Genomic DNA, 22,500 nt, shown 5'->3' with positions numbered 1-22,500 from the left:
CAGAAGATAATTATGATAATAAATGAACCGTCTTTAAAAGATTTAAAATATTTTAAATATCCAAACATGTTTCCTACTAAAGAGCCGAATCTGGCTCGTGTCATCCCTACCAGCGCTGTCTTTGGGAGGAGAGACAGACATGACAGCTGAATAGAAGTTAATGAGAATAAAAAAAAAAAAAGCTCTTACGCCACGCTTGCATCTCCTGCATTCCTAACACGGATTTTCAAAAACGATTCGTCCCAATTAATTCCACTGAAAATATTACAACGAAAATTTATCATTCGCCAAAAGTGATAACACACACACACACACACACACACACATATATATATATATATATATATATATATATATATATATATATATATATATATATATATCCTTGAAAATGCGACTATAGCAATTGTCGTGAAACGTCGGCATAATAAACGTATTGTAATAATGGTGCCCTTTCCCTTCGCCTTCGAGATATATATATATATATATATATATATATATATATATATATATATATATATATATATATATATATATATATATATATATATATATAGTATATGAGTGTGTGCGTGTGAGAGAGCGCGAGCGTATGTTTCTGTGTTTTATGTGTAATAAATGTAACACACTTATCCTAAAGTCTCACACGTTACATTTGTAATACATACGAATTCTGCTACATAAATTTTCCTATACCGTCCGCAGGTTTATACAAACGCGCACGCGCGCACACATACACACACACACACACAAAACATCACTACGAGAAAAAACATTCTCCCCCCTTTCTGAGTCATCGTAAGTCTTCCAATAAACGAATTATTCCTGCATCATAAAAATTTTAATAATTTTCACGTTAAAATATCTCTGACTGAGTTACCACAAAGTCCCCTAAATGAACGATACGTACCGCACAAACAACAAACCCCCCCTTACAAAAAAAAAATGCAGACGAGAGATGTGTCGTAATCCCCATCAATAAAAAAAACCCTAGTCTCGAGTAGTAAAAGTAGAGAAAGTGTGGAGAAAGGACCTGTCAAAGAGTTCCCTAAACTTTCCCCCGTGATAAGCCCAATAACACTTTGACCTGTTCAAACTCCACTCCAGGACAGGAAGTGTGTAAAAAAAAAAATACTATTTTTTGCAAAGCAGGGAAACAAAAACAACAGATATTTGTAAACATATTACTGAAATGAACAGCATTCGAAAGCTTACTGGGAAGCATACTTACACAACAACTAATATGCGTTTATGTGTTTAAACTTTGCTCTTCAATAACATCGTCTTCAAGTTATTATGTGACCCGGTTGAAAAGCAATAACACAAGCAACGATTCAAGCACAATCATCAAGACTGCAAGTTTTTCTTTTGTTACGACGCAAAAGTATAGATAAGACAGTTAGTTGGTTTAGATTAAACCAGCCTTATGAGGCCCTTCCGCTACGGCGGCCCGTAGGTATAGTAACGTGTGAAGGGGTGTAATCGACCTGGTATGGACCTCAGGATTCGCCCACCCGAAAACGTAATATACGCCACTTTAAAATAATAAAATAATAATAATAATAATAATAATAATAATAATAATAATTTTAACCAATAACGTCCAATCGTTGGCCAACCAACCAACCCGTCATCGTATCTCTCGCCTGTCATTTGATGACGGTAATAACGGTCGCATTACAACAACGAAGGGAATGACAAAGTGGAGCTATATCACGCTGCAGTTATGCTGCTATTACCGTCCTCATGTTGCTGGCTCTCATAAGACAGCAGCCGTCAGCAATGGCGATCCCTTTCCAAGGCAATAACCCCATCAAAGGAGAGAAACTTAATGACAGCCCACTCACACGATACTTAAGCCGCATTACTTAAGGAGCCTCTAATATCATCCCGTGATTATACGGAAGAAGAAGAAGCTTCGGGGGGGAAAAATGGGACGACTGCACGAGGATTTTCCCCTCTCATTTTTCCTCCTCCTTTCATTGCGGGGAGAAGGAGGAGGAGGAGGAAATGAAGGAGGGAGTCCTGCGCGTTCGTAAGACCTTCAAGTGGCACAGTGCCACGATCTGTAATTTTTATAACCACTAATTATCAACCCACTCTCATACAGATTTGTGTATGTATGTATGTATGTATGTATATATATATATATATATATATATACACACACATTTTACATGTATATAGCAGTACCAGGAGTGAAGCTGGGTGCCAAAACCAACTAGCTGGAATCTATAAACAAAGAGAAATTTATATCTTTGCAAATAAGCCCTTTCTCAAAAGAGAGAATGCTCCGCAGTAATAAAAAAAAACATGCGTGTACGTATTATCTATATAAAGGTAAGCACATCAGAGTCCTATAACTTGCATTCAAATGTTTATTAAACATTTGACTGTAAGTTTTGGGACTCTGAAGAGTATATCTTTATATAAATAATATACACACGCTTTTCTTTCTCTCTCTCTTTTTCTTTACTGTGGGGCATTCTCCATTTTGAGAGAGGGCTTGTTTGTAAAGATATAATTTATTTCCTTTTTTTATAATTTTCAACAAGTTTGTTTTGGCACCCAGAGAGTGCGTTTAATTATTTACCCCATGCAGGGAAGAGAGATCTGACAAGAATGGAAGCGAAAAGCATGAAGGGATAAAAAGCAAATATTTATATTCTGGATACACCAAAAACAAGGAAATCTGTTCTCCGATATAACGAGGGGAGGGAGACGATCTTTATTCTGAGTCACCAGATTTATTTTGACTTTTTCGTTTTGGTCTCGGGGATTTTCTCTTTAAACGAAATGTTCTTTTTCTGCCTTTTAAGAATTTCGTCCCGGGACAGTGCTTCTTTATATTACATAAAGAAGCACTGTAATATATATTCACTTTACCCTGAGAATGAGATACTCGACAATTATTCAATACATTACAAAAATTCAATTAGGGAAAATTAATCTAAAATATCAACAATATTAGCGAAACGCCTTTCGATCCGAGAAAATTTATTTAGGGAGACAAATTATCCACGAGGGTTGTAGATAATTATGCATTAAAAAAAATAATTCTTATTCCTCAATGGTGTAAACATGGACTTTCACCTACCAAATTTCGGAATCTGTACTAAGACCTTCGTCAAGACGCCGTGCTTGCTGGAATAATTGTAATATAACCTTCAGGCCAAAGGCCAAGCGCTGGGACCAATGAGGCCATTCTGCGCTGAAAGGGAAATTGAGGGAAAAGAAGATTTTAAAGTCAACAGGAGGACACCTCGCAGCTGCACCGTGTAAAAATTCTTAGGAGACGTTGAAATCAAGATGGACGAAAATATTTTGAACGGAGGTACAGTAAAAGGAATGAAAGGGGTTGCAGCTAGGGCAGGCCGAAGGGATGCAGCAAAAGAACCGTAAGTAATGCCTACAGTGATCCCCGTGAGTGCAATGATGGCGCTACCCGCCTGTGGGGACCGTGCTTGCTGTTCCTTCTTCCCTTTCTCGAAAATGACTGAAAGCAGACTGACATTCTCACACTATCACCAGACTAGCCTAGCCTCAATTTTGGCAAAACCCTGGAATAAACTGAAGTGAATTAAATTCAATCCTTTACGAGTTTGCATTTTTGTGGGTACTCTGTTTTGCTGTATTTTCAACTAATTTTTGTATTTTACATTCAAGTTTGATTGAGCTTTATTGAGTGTGATTTTTTTTTTTGGGGGGGGAGGGCTGGAACAAGGGGGAAACGCCAACTTAAAAATATTGCTGATATCTATATATCTGAGAAAATGTTGGATTCTTCAATATTTCATAGGTTTTCTAAAGAAAGACAGTGCACCTTTAGGAGAAACATTTTTCATTGAATCGCTTTGCAGCCAAATAAGCTCTACAGTCTTCATCAGACGAAATGTCAATTTCACCTAGGGCATCAAGCACGTTCTTGCAAAAGTAGTTGGTAAACCAATACCCCTCCCCCGCCCAGGCCCTAAGACAACAGGACCAAGACCTGCCTCTTCAGGAAGGGAAGGTTATGATGCCGTGAGCGAGAAGAAAAAAAAATCATTGCTTTATTGACAGATCAGAGGACAGCCCGCTTAATCAGGAAAACGTTTTAGCGTAAAAACGTTTCAGTTTGTCGGAAACAGAAATGAACGAAAACATCTTTGCTCGCAGCCCCATACGTAACAACGTTAAATCTATCATATACAAAAGTCATTCACCCCATATACATTTTTTAACAGCCTCCCGAAGCATTCTCTTACACTTTTATAATTCGATTAACCTTCAGCTTTTTTTCCTCTCTCTCTTTTAAAACGTTCCCTGATCCTCAACCTCCCTTTTGCGAAACGGTACTGTATCTTTTACAGCGCTTCGAAAGAGCAGCCTTCTGTGACTTGCGTTTACAAAACGCCTCCATTTTTCCACCTTTCTTCGTTTCTACTGGAAACAATGTAATGAAAAAGAGGAATGGAAAAAAATTGAAAAGGGGAAAAAACTGCCTTTCTTTCAACACTGAATACAATCCCGTATTTTTAACAGCCAATAGATCAAGTGACTCGAGCAGTCAGGATACATATGTCTGAGCTGTAAGCTTTGGGTAAGGCCCATGCACAACATTTATGTTATATACATATATACTGTATATATATATATATATATATATATATATATATATATATATATATATATATATATATATATATATATATATATATATATATATATATAGAGAGAGAGAGAGAGAGAGAGAGAGAGAGAGAGAGAGAGAGAGAGAGAGAGAGAGAGAGAGAGCAGCAACTGATACTGTTTACATACCAAATCACAAAAATTTTCTCCGAATACCTGAGAACAAAATTGATCTGAAATAATGCTTTTCAATTTCACGAGAGAGAGAGAGAGAGAGAGAGAGAGAGAGAGAGAGAGAGAGAGAGAGAGAGAGAGCACTACAAACACTGTCTTGATCCGTAATGAAAAATAATGAGCCTCACTCCACTCAGATCAGAGAGAGAGAGAGAGAGAGAGAGAGAGAGAGAGAGAGAGAGAGAGAGAGAGCCATCTCATTGCAGACTCGCCCGCAGCGAACACAAAAGCTGACACAAACAGTGCAATCGGGACTGAGGAGCCCATACGGGCAGCAAGCAGATTCCCTGTCGCATGTGTGTGTGTGTGTGTGTGTGTGTGAGTGTGTGTGTCCGCTGCCTCTGCAGTCGAGTTCGTCAAAACAGGATTTTGATCAACAACCGGCTCGCGAAGTCAACATCCTTTCTGCGTAAGGGTTAATCATATGCCACAGCTATCAAGGCTCTTTCGCTTTCAGACAAAGGGAATAAATAATAGCGTATTACGGGACTCGCAGACGGCCATTACGGTTGGATATTCCAGCTCTGAGTTTGTGAGATATTCAGAGAACGAGAAAGGTGACCTGACAGTGTTGGGAAACCATGACATGGGGTCACTGTTTCTTAAAGAACTGGAATCAAAATCTTTTATTGATATCTTCGACAGCAAAAAAAAAAAAAAAAAAAAAAATTACCTGTTAATTCTCAAAGAATCTGAATTAAAGTCTCTTCCTGATGTCTTAGTTGGAAAAAAAATTAACTTTTAATTCTCAAGGGTTTTAACAAGACTTTTCCTGACATCTCAGTTATAAAAAAAATTAACTTTTATTTTTCAAAGAATTGGAATAAAAATCTTTTCCTGATATCTTAGATAGCCCCCAAAAATTAACTTTAACTCTCAACGAATTAGAATAAAAGTCTTTTCCTGCCATCTTAGATACCCCTCAAAAAAATTAACTTTTAAGCCCCAGAGGACTGGAATAAAAATATTTTCCTGCTATCTTAGATAGCCCCCCAAAAATTAACTTTTAATCCTCAGAAGACTGGAATAAAAATCTTTTCCTGCTATCTTAGATAGCCAAAAAAAAAAATAAATAAATAATTTTTAATCCTCAGAGGACTGGAATAAAAATCTTTTCCTGCCATCTTAGATAGCAAAAAAAAAAAAAAAACTTTTAATCCTCAGAGGACTGGAATAAAAAAAAAACTTTTCCTGCTATCTTACATAGCAAAAAAAATTAACTTTTAATTCTCGACGAATTAGAATAAAAATCTTTTCCTGATTTCTTCAACAGCACAATATATATATATATATATATATATATATATATATATATATATATATATATATATATATATATATATATATATATATAATGCAGTTTCCTCAAAGTTATTTGAATATGCACAAGACAAACACAATACAATTATATTTGCCAGATCTTAATTAAAACCAACACCTAAACAAACTTTAAGAAGCAAAACGAGATCAAGACAAAACTATTTATAAAATTTCTTGCGGAGATAATCGTGTTTCCTTTCGATAAGAATACTGAAAACAAGAAATAACTTTTACGTCAAAGAACTTTGCATTTATGTGAAAGAGTATTCATTACTATTATTATTGCTTACAATCAGTAAACATATATATGATTACAAAGTTCAAAACGCAATCAACTTGCAGCACGACAAGCAAAGGAACCGTAAGCGATAAATAAACAAATAAATAAATAAACACAAATATCTATACAAAACCTATATAAAAAAACTCATACAGCAGGTTTCATTAAAATAAAGTTTAACACTTAAATAACCTTACATCAAAACTAAAAACTCCTTCCTTATCTCTCTTATTACATCAGTTTCAAGATGACCAGAATATTACAAACAACGAGATACATTATAACGCGCACGAAAATAAAAAAGACAAATTGTATCAGAACAATATATATATGTATATATATATATATATATATATATATATATATATATATATATATATATATATATATATATATATATATATATATATATATATATATTAAAAGCAACGTATCTTGACGTCACGGAACACTGAATTAAAAGCATGACATCATGACATCTGAACGATTCGAATCTGAAGAATGTTATTTTGCCATCAGTGATATCCTGACTGGACGCATACTACATCTAGATAATATCACAACAATATGAATTACAAGTTTGGACCTTGACAAGTATGACATCACGACATCAGTACATTATGAACTGAAAACATGTAATGTATTTTGATGACAAAAGAGCACGAGTACGCATGACGATGTCCTGACATCAGAACAACGTTAATCTGACGCGTGGCATCATTTTAAAAACAAAACACGCAAGGACGGGATTCTACACCCAGAGAACTGGCGGTCAGAACTGGAATTGGAATACAGAATTTAGGCCAAAGGCCAAGCGCTGGAACCTGTGAGGTCATTCAGCGCTGAAAGGAAAATCGACAGTAAGAGGTTTAAAAGATGTTACAGGAGGAAAGCCTCGCAGTTGTACTATGAAACAACTGTTAGACAGGGTGGAAAGTAAGATGGAAGGAAGAATATGAAAGGAGGTACAGTACAAGAAATGCAAGGGGTTGGTTGCCTAAGGGACTCTGCAAAGAACTGGAAGTAATACCTACAGTGCACCGCATGAGGGGCACTGACAGCACTACCCTCCTTACGGGAAGCACCTCCTTTTAAAGACGTGCTTAGTAAAATAAACTTAAAAAGACAAGTGAAATAAACATGTAAACCTTCAGTGCAGTTGTTAAATATATCAAATTCGGACAACCCGCAGTTGTTAGGCTGAAAGGCAGAAGTTGTAAAAAATAAATTTGACGATGACCCATCAACGAGAACTTAAAGGTTTAATGCATTTAAAAATAATGATAATTTTACTTTGGAATCCAATATAAATGATTAATTTCGCGACTGTTTTAGAGCGAAAACGACACATACAATGTTTTAATACTAATTTTACAGAAGTAAAAAATCTTATGCAAACAATGGTTAATTACATGATTAATGAGAGAGAGAGAGAGAGAGAGAGAGAGAGAGAGAGAGAGAGAGAGAGAGAGAGAGAGAGTAATTCCATAATACAAACTTGAGGCAAAACGTAAGACTCTAAAAACGAACTTTTTGAAAACAACCAAATTAATAATGAAAAATTCTCAAAAACTCACGAAGTTTCTCAATGAAGAAAGCAGTTACTGTCTTTTGTTTTTTTAATTCTATGTAAAGGCAAATGGGACAAGAAGACGAATGGCCACTTTAACTTTCTACTTATGATACTCATAAGGTATCACAAAACACACTCAATCATCATGCGTGAATATATTTTCTAGGAAAAAATGCATACTGAACTCAGTTACCTTCATATAAAAGCCCACTTTATAATAACGAGATAGTATCTACAATATAACCTGGTAATATAGTCAAGGCAGCACCATAATACTTGTGGTAAAAATATTCCCGGCATTGAAGGGAATACATATATATATATATATATAATATATATATATATATATATATATATATATATATATATATATATATATATATATATATATATATATATATATACTGTATATATATATATATATATATATATATATATATATATATATATATACATATATACACACACATAGAGTAGATATATATACATTACATTCATATACAGTATATATATATATATATATATATATATATATATATATATATATATATATATATATTTAGACTTCATATGTTGCTCCATCAGTTATAGCTGGGCACTGCCAACAATCGTAGGTAGTGACTGTTGTTGCAAGAGACTTCGTGCCATTGTGAATGTAGGGCCAAAGGCAATAACGATTTCAAGTAGGCCACTGGAGCGTTCGACAGCCCGCATCATCATCACTCCGGTAATCGACCGCGGGGTCGACGAGAGCTTTCATCAAGTCATTTTCGTCGTTCAGGAATCTGCTGTTGTCCGTCCACTGCATTACTTAACGGATTTCGTCCGTCAAGATCACGTACACATAGGTCTTTCAGATATTCTGTGGCAAAGGAAGGTTTGCTTTTTTTTCTCTCGTTTGCAAACCTGGCTGCATGTTGACAGTCATTCTCTCTCTCTCTCTCCCCCTCAACATATATATATATATATATATATATATATATATATATATATATATATATATATATATATATATATATATATATATATATATATTACACACTATATGTACATACACATGTACTGTATATATATAAGCTCTTCGTTGGGCGAGTCGGTGGAGCTGTGGACTAGCACTCGCTAGGCCCGAGTTCGAGTCTCCGGCCGGCTGATGGAGATTTAGAGGAATTTATTTCTGGTGATAGAAATTCATTTCTCGCTGTAATGTGTTTCGGATTCCACAATAAGCTGTAGGTCCCGTTGCTAAGTAACCAATTGGTTCTTAGCCACGTAAAATAAGTCGACTTCTTCGCGCCAGCCCTAGGAGGGCTGTTAATCAGCTCAGTGGTCTGGTAAAACTAAGGTATACTTAACTTTGTATATATATATATATATATATATATATATATATATATATATATATATATATATATATATATATATATATATATATACTATATACATACTGTATATATTGCACACATATTCATACATATATGTATGCATCCAAACAATTTCAAATTGAAATTTTAAATATGCCGTGTATTCTTGCCACAAGTTAGCCGTCAGTCCCGTACATCACTGAATAAATAAATGCATAGATTCGTATCTGAACAGGAATTGTAAAATCCCGAGCGTTACGGAGAACTTCATAGGGACAGTGCCGCTGAATCCTGTCTATGTACATCCCCTTTAAGGAGGTGCCAAGATAGTAGTAGTCCTCATTATTCGGGTAATTAGCTTTGTTTGTATAATTACAGTTATGATGAGCAATGCTCCCGAATAACAAGGAATAATTTTCACCGGAATTATTGTTTATTGTTTGACGTAGTTTATCACTTAATTTCTTTTTCCTCCTCCTGGGCTCAGCGCTGAAAGGAAAATTGAGAGTAAAAGGTGTAACAGGAGGAAAACCACCTCACAGTTGCACTGTGAAATAATTGTTGCGAGAGGGTGGAAAGTAAGATGGAAAAAGAGAATATGAACGGAGGAACAGTAAAAGGAATGAAAGGGGTTGCAGCAAGGGGCCGAAGGGACACTACAAAGACCCTTAAGTAAAGAATACTGTACACCGCGTGAGGTGCAATGACGGCGCTACCTCCCCTACGAGGAATAATAATAGAATTCACGACTCCGGATCTTGGGCTGCTCTAGAGTGTGTTTCTTAATAGCTAATTCATACGTGGTCACGCCCTGGGACTAAGCGTCTCTTCACCAGAATCTGAGCTCCAGAGTATTGCTGCGGCACACAGGATCCCGACTGATGTGTCCAGGAGACGGCCGTCTCCCTCACAAATAACCGTGCTGCAATGAGTATTCTCAAATATTAAGCGACACATATCGTCTAACATCGAATTCACTGTACCTTGGGAAAAACTTGCACACAAAGGGAATTGTAACTGATAAGAGCTTCTGCGCTAGCCAGGATTCAAGCCGCTGTCTGGTGTAGAAGCGACGATGGACAATGACTTAGACCGCCGGGCTGTCAAGAGAGATTACATCAGAAGGGCAAAGGAGCTTAGGAGTAGAGACAGTAAGTACGTCTTCCAAACATCTTCCACAAAGTCCCTGAGTACTTTAGGTCTCTGTGTGGATTACTTTTAGTGAATTATCTTATTTCTCAGGATTTGCTGGTTCGGCCTAACTACTGATGATGTCAGTCTCTCACCCCCTCCCCCCCAGAAAATTAAGATATACTTGACTACAATAGGAACTGAATATAAAATCTAGGCCAAAGGCCAAGCGCTGGGACCTTTGATGAGGTCTTCAGCCCTGAAAGGGAAACGGAGAGTAAAGGAGGTTTTAAAGGCTTAACAGGAGTAAGGATAGTGCCACTATCCCGAAGAGATGGAAACAGTGCCAAAGTGATTTGTGTGTAAATGACACTTCAGTACCTAGGACATTCAAGATTCAACGTAGATTAACCGTATAATGAGGACTTTCTGGGCTGAAAAACTCGCATGTGTGTTTACTGTGCAATTTATACTGAACAATGACAAAAGCCATAAATCGAATTTCTAAAGCACATTTCGAAAATTTCATTATAATTTTACATCCTATTATCTCAAGCCACGCCAGCAGACAAATATCAGATCTTTCTTCCAACACGTACCGTACTGGTGATGGGCTACAAAATTACTTTTCCCAGAAACAACCTTTTCGTAATTAATCTTCACGAACACGTAATTACTTGAATGCCAATTACGTGTACCTAAAAGATCGCCTTTGTTTCTGCACGAGTTCACTTTACACTATTTTTCAGTATTTTTATTGCTTCTTGATTAAACAAAAAAAAAAAAAAAAAAAAAGTAAACAAAAGTTCGCCTTTGTTCGAGTTCACTTTACACTGTTTTTCATAATTTTCCTTGGTTCTCCTTAACAAAAATAAAACACTAAACAAAAGATCGCCTTTGTTTTTTTTTCGCGAGTTCACACCATTTTTCACTATTTTTACTGCTTCTTGTTTTGAAAAAAAAAAGTAAACACCAAGGAAAAAATTTTAAACAAATCACCGAGTTCATGAAGGAAAAAAAAAGCCTTAAATATTGTTTTTCAGCATATTTCTTGCTTCTTGTTTAGACAAAAGACAAAGTAAACATCTAGCAAAAAAATATAAACAGTAAACCAAGGAAATAAAGTAAACAAATCACCCACCTCACGAAGTAAAAAAAAAAAAAAAAAAAAAAAAAATAGCGAGCCTTAAAAAAAAAAAACACGTCTCACTTTCCAAAAGCCAGTATCATCATCGTTACACGACCATTATCGCTAAACTACGAGACTTAATTGAATTATGAGCTGAAAAGAGCCGTATGCGTCACTTGTGTATCGGTGCCCTTTAATAATGAACGAAGATTAATCAACGTCCTGCGATGGATGGATGGATGGATGGAGAGTCTATTAGACGATAACGGAAGTAATTAACAAGTGGGGTTTTGGGAGAAGTCTCCGGAGACGACTAATATAACTTATGACAAAAATCTACTTACATTTTTTATTATTATTTTTCTGGACCAAACCAGAATCCTTGTTGTTCGATGCTGTGACCTTTGTATCACGTAGGTGTGTGTGTGTGTGTGTGTGTGTGTGTGTGTGTGGTATCCAAAGATAATTCAACTTCTATTATTGTATATCTAGTAACAGTTGTTAATTGTTATTAAATTACTTTGTGGGTTAATTTTCGAGTTGTCATTTTTTTCTTCTATTTCTTAGAATTTGAACTGACATACACAAGAGAATTTTTTTAACACCATACAGATCACTCATCACACAAACTAGCTCTCTCTCTCTCTCTCTCTCTCTCTCTCTCACAGACTCATTTTTCAATACATAAGATGGCCTACCATACCAAGTAGGTCTCTCTTTCTCTCTCTCACAGACTCATTTTTCAATACATAAGATGGCCTATCATACCAAGTAAGTCTCTCTCTCATTTTCAACATATAAGATGGCTCATCATACTAAATAGGTCTCTCTCTCTTTCTCTTTCTCTCTCTCTCTCTCGGGCTTATATAACATATATCGCAGCAAGTGAACGTCAACATAATGCGTACATTAATGCGGTACAAGGTCCACGCTTAACAAGCTACAAGAGAACAGAGAGGAGAACAAGAATTGACGAAAAAGGAGTAAAAACAGAACAAACAAAATACGGACAATGCATAAGGAAGGCAAAATATGAAACCATCAGCTGGAAAATGGTGTAAAATAATACTACCTTTACTATCCTAAGCTAAAATGTCAATAAAAAGCTCAATTCTTAACTGACACGGTTAATTTCCCTCAGCTATAATATTAAACATAACTTTCTGAATATTCTTTTACCGTCAAGAGGTTAAAACTATAGAACAGGACAGACTATAGAATTTGGGCCAAAGGCTAAGCGCTGGGACCTATGAGGTCATTCAACGCTGAAACGCAAACTGACAGTAAAAAGGTTAAAAAGGTGTAACAGGAGGAAAACCTCACAGTTGCACTATGAAACAATTGCTAGGACTAGGTGGAAAGTAAGATGGAAGAAAGAATATGAACGGAGGTACAGTAAAAGGAATTAGAGGGCTGCAGCTAGGGGCCGAAAGGACGCTGCAGAGAACCTGAAGTAACGCCTACAGTGCACCACGTGATGTGCACTGACGGCACTAGCCACCTACGGGGGATTAAAACTATAGAGTCTAAGTGGAAAATGGTTTTTCATCAAGTTCCTACAGTTATGCTACAGACTTGACAAGGATAATCCAATTTTCCTGCAGTGGTTAATAAGTGACATAAGGAAAACTAATGAAAGGTTGATAAACTCGACTTTAAGGAGTCAGTAACTTGCGTTAATTACGCTACAGCTTCAGGTAATGCAAGGTAAATTAGGTAATAAGGTAAGATTTACGAATGAAGGCCTTGACTCCCCACTGGAAATTACGAAGTCACAGCGTTAATGGCTGCCTTGAGAACAGTGGCCCACATTTATGAGAGAGAGAGAGAGAGAGAGAGAGAGAGAGAGAGAGAGAGAGAGAGAGAGAGAGAGAGAGAGAGAGAGAGAGGTCCTGCTTGTATAATTTTAAGGAAAATAAGTGCTGGAGAGAGAGAGAGAGAGAGAGAGAGAGAGAGAGAGAGAGAGAGAGAGAGAGAGAGAGAGAGAGTTATTCCCCTTGGGAATTTCGCTATCAGTCGGATTCCACAAGGGTCCTTCGAATCTAGACACCTCACGGACTCGATAAAGGGACTGGAATTGACCGGGTAACGATCTGGACTTCACTGACATCAAAACACATCATATCTTTACGGCGAAGTCACACTATAAAAGATATACGCACGGCCTGCACTTTGAACCTTTTTACTACTTTTTTTTTATTTCTTCTTTTTCTTCTTCAGGGCTGTCAAGAAAACCAAGTCCTTGCAAATAAATCAATACACAGAGGTGGTCGTCGGTATGTCACTATTCATGGAGACAGATAGGTATCTAGGGCTCTCATATCACTCTTGACGAGACTGCTATAGGAATCTAGGCCTACTGTATAGGAGTATACAACTGACCAGTATGCGGATAACAATTCGCAAACTGGCTACGTTTACCTTAAGCTTTACCTTTGCTACGGATGTAGAACTAACCGTTTGATATGGAATGAGAATCACAATATATAAATGCAAACTGGCTACGTTTACCTTAAGCTTTACCTTTGCTACGGATGTAGAACTAACCGTTTGATGTGGAATGAGAATCAAAATATATAAATGCAGACTAAGAAAAGGCCACTCAATATATAAATGTAGGTTCTGCAGAGGTCAGCTTAGTCAACCAAGTGCTATCCTAGAATCTGTGAAATAAAAACTTTTCCTCGAGAATTACCATAAAGTGTCCACAAACACTTCACAGCTTGATTCCTCGTCGATTGATTAAGAAGGAGAGAAGTCAGGAGTTAGCAACAAAAACAAGAATTACGAATATTCTGTCGACCCTTTCCTGTATTCAGGATTCTGGTAATGAACTACAACAACACTTAACAAAGGGTATATTATTATTATTATTATTATTATTATTATTATTATTATTATTATTATTATTCATAAGATAAACCCTATTCATATGGAACAAGCCCACCACAGGAGACATACTTTGAAGTTCTAGCTTCCAAAAAATATGGTGTTCTATTGAAAGAGGTAACAGAAGGTAAAAGGAAGTACAGAAAGAGGAGACCAGTTATTAAAAAACTGATAAATTAACAAACTAATAAATTAATAAATAAAAATGTAAGTAAAATATTAAAATACAAGTTGAATTGTATTAGAGAAATAAGTTTTCTTGGGAAAAGGATCGTAAATTGCTCTCCAACAGATATCTTCATGTTTCATCTTTTCAGTCCTTTTCAAATAACTATATATATATATATATTTTTCTTCGTTTAACGTGCTTTTTCCCATTTTTTGTATGGGGTAAGCACGATGCCTTCTTTTGAAGGTCTGTGATTTGGCGTTGGGGTAGATCGTAGCCTCGATCGACTGCCCTGCCTGACATCGCTTAGACGCCTGTAGCGCATGTACATGTATCGTACCAAATCACCAGCTCCCTTTCTCCTAGCAGCGAGGAGAGTTGAGCGGTTAGGTCGACAGTTCGAGACGTGTGAGGTGTCTGTTATGTTTTTGCGAACTAAATATTTTTCTCTCACTTATAAATATGCATAGGGTCGATTTAAGCTGAGGATAATATCCAACAGCAGTCAACTGACTGCATGAATCCGTAACATCACAAGACAGCTTAAGTAAAATCTAAAACTTATAGCTAAGGATATTTACCAGTAAACTTACCTATAATCAAAAGACAGCTTACATAAAATTTAAAAAAGCTTACATATAACAATAAGATTGCTTGCATAAAGTGAAAAGATAGCTTACATAACAATTAAAAGAAAGCTTACATACAACCAGTAGATTGCTTGCATAAAATGGAAATCCAGCTTACATAAAAATTAAAAGAAAGCATACATGAAATCAAAAGGTAATTACACAAAAATTAAAAGTAAGGTAACACAAAATGAAAGAAAGCTTAAATTAATATCAAAAGAAAGCTTACATTAATTAATATCAAAAGAACGCTTACATTAATATTAAAAAAAACCTACATTAATGTAAAAAGAAAGCCTCCATGAAACCAAATTTTAACCTGAACGAAAATTAAAAGAAAGCTTACATTTAAAACGTACTCCTAATGAACAAGTCGAGCACGCGCAAGCAATTACGCTTCCGCACAAGCACGAGACAAGAATCTGGGTGACGGAACCAGGTCACGAAAAATGGCGAACGAAACCTCGATTCTGATTCGTCCGTCGTCGCCGAGTAAACGAATCCCACGAACCAACCAGACGAAAGCTAAGCCGTACTATTTCGTCAGCGGATAACGAACGAATCAGTGTCAAGAGATAACGAATCAATTGGGGGGGGGGGTTAGAGAAGAGGGAAAGTTTGTGTTGGTCCTTACTACGCCACTTGTCCCGGTCCCACAAAAGCTCTCGAGCAAATATAACTCGTTTAAAAAGGGTTAGAGAGAGAGAGAGAGAGAGAGAGAGAGAGAGAGAGAGAGAGAGAGAGAGAGAGAGAGAGAGCTATTAGTGATTCATTTTTTAAGGAAGACAAAGAGATAGGGGGACTATTTGTGACTCATTTTTAAGGAAAATAAAAGAGAGAGAGAGAGAAGAGAGAGAGAGAGAGAGAGAGAGAGAGAGAGAGAGAGAGAGAGAGAGCTATTAGTGATTAATTTTTCAAGGAAGACAGAGAGATAGGGGGACTATTTGTGACTCATTTTGAAGGAAAATAAATGAGAGAGAGAGAGAGAGAGAGAGAGAGAGAGAGAGAGAGAGAGAGAGAGAGAGAGAGAGAATTTCTAAGGAGAGAAACACCACTTTATAGTGCAAAAACTTACAAGGTACAGCACAGCCAAAATAAATGTGTGTGTGAGAGAGAGAGAGAGAGAGAGAGAGAGAGAGAGAGAGAGAGAGAGAGAGAGCAACGGAAATCAAATGCCATTATTCCGGTAATGGCTCTAACTTGGACAACGCTGATACCAGCATTAGCGGATGAATACTTTTAATGGATACTGGATTCAATAAAGTAATTGAAATGAAAAGGGAAAAACACGATCTGCTTTAATCACAACAAAATTCCTCATTTAAATAAGAGAATGTGTAAAGGGGGGGGGGCAGTGGATATTACTTAATTAGATTTGATAATATTACACTTTACTGCGAGAAAAAAAAAGGGATGACAATAGTGCTTTTTATGAAGACGATAACTAGGACAAAAATAAGAGAGCTAAGACGCAGAGAGAGAGAGAGAGAGAGAGAGAGAGAGAGAGAGAGAGAGAGAGAGAGAGAGAGAGAGAGGGCTATTAGTGATTTATTTTCAAGGAAAATAAATGAAAGAGCTATTAGTAACTTCTTTCTAAGTTAAATAAATGAGAGAGAGAGAGAGAGAGAGAGAAAGAGAGAGACTATAAAAAAAGCACAGAACTCATTAAAGTGGAAGAAAAATAGCACTTAAAAACACAGGTCTTTTTGTTGCATGTCTCTTCCTTAAACACCAATGTATAAAATTCATGCATGATATACCCACATAACTGTAAGTTACATGAAACGCACAAGTTAACGTTACACTATCTTTTTTTTTTTTTACACGCTCTACAAATTCATGGGATATATATACTTCGGTGGTTATACTTCCGTGAAGAAGATATTTCTTTACCCTCCCACCCAACAAAAAAAAATAAAATACACAGTTTTCTCTTGCGAGAAAAATCCCTCAAGAAAATGCTCCACTGAAGATATTCTTTCAAGGGCGATATTCCACTGGGGAAGATCCTCCTCCCTTTATGCTTACCTAACGCAAACACACCATTTTCTAACCTGACTTGGGCCAGCATCTACCTTTAAGGTCCTATTTTAAAGGCATCAGCAAAACAGAACGTTTGTTTTTGTGCTTTTGTTCCTTCGTCAAAGCGAGCTCTAGCTTCATAATAATGACATAATTCACAATGGTAAACTTCAGTGGTATGAAACAATACAATGAATATTTATAAAACATCTTCGTAACATCCTACATTATCATTATTATTTTTTTTTTTACAAATGAGCAAGCATTCATATGAAACACCTTACAGGTCAATAACTTGCGAACAGATAAAAAAAAATAAACCAAGAAAAAGACACAAAACAAAAGACAATATCTTGTGAACAGAATGACAAAAAAGAACAAATACAGCATAAAAAAGAAAATAAAAAAATATAACAAGAATTCAAAAATAACACACAATAACCCTGCAAATATCTATCACGAAAGCCAATCTTAACAGCACGCCTTTACTATACCCATGACCTCATTAAGCTAATGGGATCCTCTGTCTTGTATTTTTTACAGGGAGCCCTTTCGCATTTTTACCCAGTGGCAATCGTGTGTATTGAAGGGGGGGGTTTCTCAAGGCGCAGACAGGGTGACTACGCTGACCAAAATGTAAACAATAACTGTTCCTTGACCCCTCTGTCTGCGCTGACCAAAATATAAACAGTAACTGTTCCTTGGCCAAAATATAAATAACTGTTCTTTGACCAAAATGCAAACAATGACTGTCCCTTGACCAGAATACAAACAACGACTGTTCGTTAACCAAAATATAAACAATGACTGTTCCTTGACCAAAATATAAACAGCAACTGTTCCTGGACCAAAATATAAACAATAACTGTTCCTTGGCCAAAATATAAACAATAACTGTTCCTTGACCAAAATATAAACAATAACTGTTCCTTGACCAAAATATAAACAATAACTGTTCCTTGACCAAAATATAAACAATAACTGTTCCTTGACCAAAATATAAAAGATAACTGTTCCTTAACAGATATATAAACAATAACTGTTCCTTGACCAGTTTAAACAGTAACTGCTCCTTGACCCAAATACAAACAATAACTGTTCCTTGACCAAAATATATACAACGACTGTTTATTGACCAAAATGTGAACAATAACTGTTCCTTGACTGAAATATAAACAATAACTGTTCCTTGACCAAAATATAAACAATAACTGTTCCTTGACCAAAACATAAATAACTGTTCCTTGAACAAAATATAAACAATGACTGTTAATTGACCGAAATATAAACAATAAGTGTTCCTTGACCAAAATGTAAACAATGACTTTTATTTGACCAAAATATAAACAATAACTGTACCTTGACCGAAATATAAATAACTGTTCCTCGACCAAAATGTAAACAATAACTGTTCTTTGACAAAAATATAGAGAATAACTGTTGAAAGACTGATATTCTCTGAGAGAACGGCTTATGTAGGAGATGGCTGTCTAAATCAGGCTTTTATATACCTACGGCTTTTATACCCTGTTCATGATATTTTCTTTTTTTTGTATATATTTTGTCTTTCGAACCTTAAGTAATGTCTACAGTGCACCGCGTGAGGTGCACTGATAGTACTACCCAACCCCTCCTACGGGGCACAAAAATTATAAATGCAAACAAGATACATCACTCAAATAAATCGTATATAAAATAGAATACACAGCAGACAACGATAATAATTTTACTAAATTTAACAATAAGCGTGCTATATGTTTTGAAAGATCTTGGATTTAACATTGTAAAATTCAATACACCACACCACAAAATAATTACCAACACACAATACGGATGATATAATTTACATGAGAAAGAACACCCAAATTGCTCAATTATAAAGCCGAGAATACTGATAATGTCACAAGTTCATTCATCATAACCACGCCTCCTAAACTCTAAACACTTACGAAAGAAGAAGCAAGTGATTAGGCAGCAATTCTGATAAAGTAAAGAGAACAAAATTAACGGCAATAATTATATATGCCACAGACAAATTAATAAAAAATACATCATGATTTAATAAAATGCCAACCACGTAAAATGAATAAATAACTTGTCACAATGAATTAAACGAGTTAAAAAAAATACTCTAACGTATTTCTTAACTCATTTAATTCATCGTGGAAAAAAATATATAATCCTTTCACGTTGTTGGCATTTTATTCAATTATTTTTATTAAATCAGGCTATATTTCTTATCTATTTAGTTCCCCCCGGACTGGTCTGTTAGTCAAGTCAGTCACTCGACTCACGGGCCTTCGATCTCAATATGACACATTACTTTATTAAATCGATACAAAACTGACAAATATATTTAGCAGTGATGACTCTTTCCACTGCAACAAATACAACGATAATCTCCGGAACCAAGAATTTCATTTCAAACGGACTCCATAATACGTTGAATTACCAAGGCTTTAATTAAGTTTCACTGGCGAATTTTTATTAGAGACAAATTACTCGTGTTTCGTATTGAGAGAGAGAGAGAGAGAGAGAGAGAGAGAGAGAGAGAGAGAGAGAGTGGTGCTACTTATAAATTTTTCACGAAAATGAGAGAGAGAGAGAGAGAGAGAGCTCATTATTCATAAACAATAAATCTATCTACGACAATCACATCTTTTTAATATTCAAGGTTGACAGATGATTGTCATTATTCACTATTTCACAAACGACAGTTTCCAAGCAAAATCTTTTTAACAAAACTTCAAATCTCGTCTCTAAAAGGTATTTAAAAAAGAACGAACACCTAATTTAAAAAAAAAAAAAAAAACACTGACATTACCGTTATTAAAATCATTATTTTCCCTCCATAACTTAAGTGCATACAAGGTCAGCACGATAAAATAAAAAAAAATGAACACAAGAAAAGAAAAAAAAAAAAAGCGAATTAAAACGAAAGGAAAAACTGCAGCAAATAAAGCATAATATGGAGTTAACATTTACTCGGCCGCCCATTTAAATTCCATCCCGTATAAAGATATACGAAAAACATGACGTTTGAAATGATGGATAAATAAAACATTTTTCATTCCGAGTTAAAATCTCGAATTTACTTTGGATTTCCGACTCGCCCCAAACATTTTTCCCCGCCGAGTATCATATTTTTGTATTTACGTTTCGTTAATAAAGTCGCTAGGGGAATAAAAAAAATATAAAAAATATATAACTCGAATAAATCAGAGTTAAAAATGTTTCTCGTAATGATGCCATTAGTTACTTTTACGAGAAATGGTTAATATATATATATACGAGATGCAAATGAAGTGGGGATATTTACACTGGATTCTGGATGTAAACAGAGAGGACTTTCTGTGACATGCCGGACTTTTTTCTTCTTTTTTTTTTTATAATAATTCTAGCAAATTATATATTTACTTGGGCATGGAATTTCATTACTTGAGGCTGCCTGTTCACAGCTTTTGTTCGTTAAACGTACACACAAACATTCAAATTATAATTGTGAACGAATTTCAGATGCAATAACTCTTGAGACATACATTGTACATAATATATACACACACAGACATATATATATGTGTGTGTTTGTGTATATGTATATATATATATATTTAATTTATATATATTTAATATTATATATATATATATATATATATATATATATATATATATATATATATATATATATGTGTGTGTGTGTGTGTGTGTGTGTGTGTGTGTGCATATATATACACACACACATACATCATGGCCATTTCAATTTCTTTTCCGATTAAGGCACAGTCCAACACCACAATCCACACGAATCACCGTACACTACCATTTCAGTTTCGAATCTGCTCCCTGTCGTTTCTGTAGAGTCCCACTCAGTGACGGAGAGGCCTATATAGGCGTTGAATGATTCCCGTGTCAAAAGGGCCTACCGCCCTGTCAACCCCGCGTTTTAACAATAACGGCGCCGATAAACACGTCCAGCACAAGATGTGTTTATCTAGACCGATTCACACGAGATTATTAGCGTCGTCGGGAATATGTGTGGATATTGCTTGCCGAGATCATGAGGTATACGTCACAACTTCAATAGTTATGTATGTATGTATGTTGTATGCACGTGTAAATATATATATATATATATATATATATATATATATATATATATATATATATATATATACATACACACAAACATATATATCCTCATATATAATTTATATATTTATAATTACCACTTGTAAATGCATAAATTATCAATAACGCAAATATAAAGCCATGTAGCATGTCAAACATAATTGATACGCTTCAGAGAGAGAGAGAGAGAGAGAGAGAGAGAGAGAGAGAGAGAGAGAGCCCTACTCCGAAACTCCTGCCGCATCACATAAATGCGTATGTGCGCTTATATGTTTGTGTTTATAACCCAAAAGGAGGTGCTTCTGGCTCCCCCGGAAAGTGAGGAGGAGGAGGAGGGGGAGGAGAGAGCGAGAGAGCAGAAAAGCGGCACAGTCCTTTGGTACGGCCATTTCGAAAACACATGTTTGGGATTCCGCGGCAAGACGACATCGACGTTTATAAAGTCTCTATGTAAATGGTAACTCCGGCTCGTTATAACAATTCGGTTTTGGGGCGACGCACACCACCGAGGGACCACCTTGACGAGGAAAGGGGGAGGGGGTGAGAAGGAGGAAAGGAGCAGAGGGCCAAGGCGTTTGGAGAAAGGGGAGCTCTTTTGGGGTGGGCGGAGGAGGAAAAGAGGGGGGGGGGGGTCTCTGCACCTGCAATCCTGTGCATCGCTGGCGTTAAAACCCGCCCAATGCCACAGATGTGATACAAACACGAGTGGGGGAAGCGGGGAACAGGGGCTGGAATTAGGGGGGTGTGATAAGGAAGGGGAAGGATAGGAAAGGCCTAAGGTAAGGAAAAGAGGGAAAGGAAACAGGAAGGGGAGGAGGAGGGGGAGATCATTATCAAGGTGGTAAGCACTCGACACAAGTTAGGCTCATGTGAAACAGGAGATGGCATCTTGTTAATAAATCAATGAGAGAGAGAGAGAGAGAGAGAGAGAGAGAGAGAGAGAGAGAGAGAGAGAGAGAGGGCAGGTGTGCAACTGTTGTTGTCTGTGAATGCATGTGTTGTCTTAGAGAGAGAGAGAGAGAGA

At 36.1% G+C, this 22,500-nt stretch overlaps 1 long non-coding RNA gene across 1 annotated transcript in view; it reads right to left on the bottom strand.

Annotated features, from left to right (window-relative positions):
• The window catches only part of LOC136834366 (uncharacterized), a 459,431-nt gene that overhangs the window by 435,694 nt on the left and 1,237 nt on the right, over window positions 1–22,500 (bottom strand). The window lies entirely within an intron of this gene.

This window comes from Macrobrachium rosenbergii, chromosome 53 (genome assembly GCF_040412425.1).
Source record: "Macrobrachium rosenbergii isolate ZJJX-2024 chromosome 53, ASM4041242v1, whole genome shotgun sequence".
Lineage (NCBI taxonomy): Eukaryota > Metazoa > Arthropoda > Malacostraca > Decapoda > Palaemonidae > Macrobrachium > Macrobrachium rosenbergii.
The sequence above is the reverse complement of the archived record's forward strand: the minus strand, read 5'-3'. Positions and strand labels throughout refer to the sequence as shown.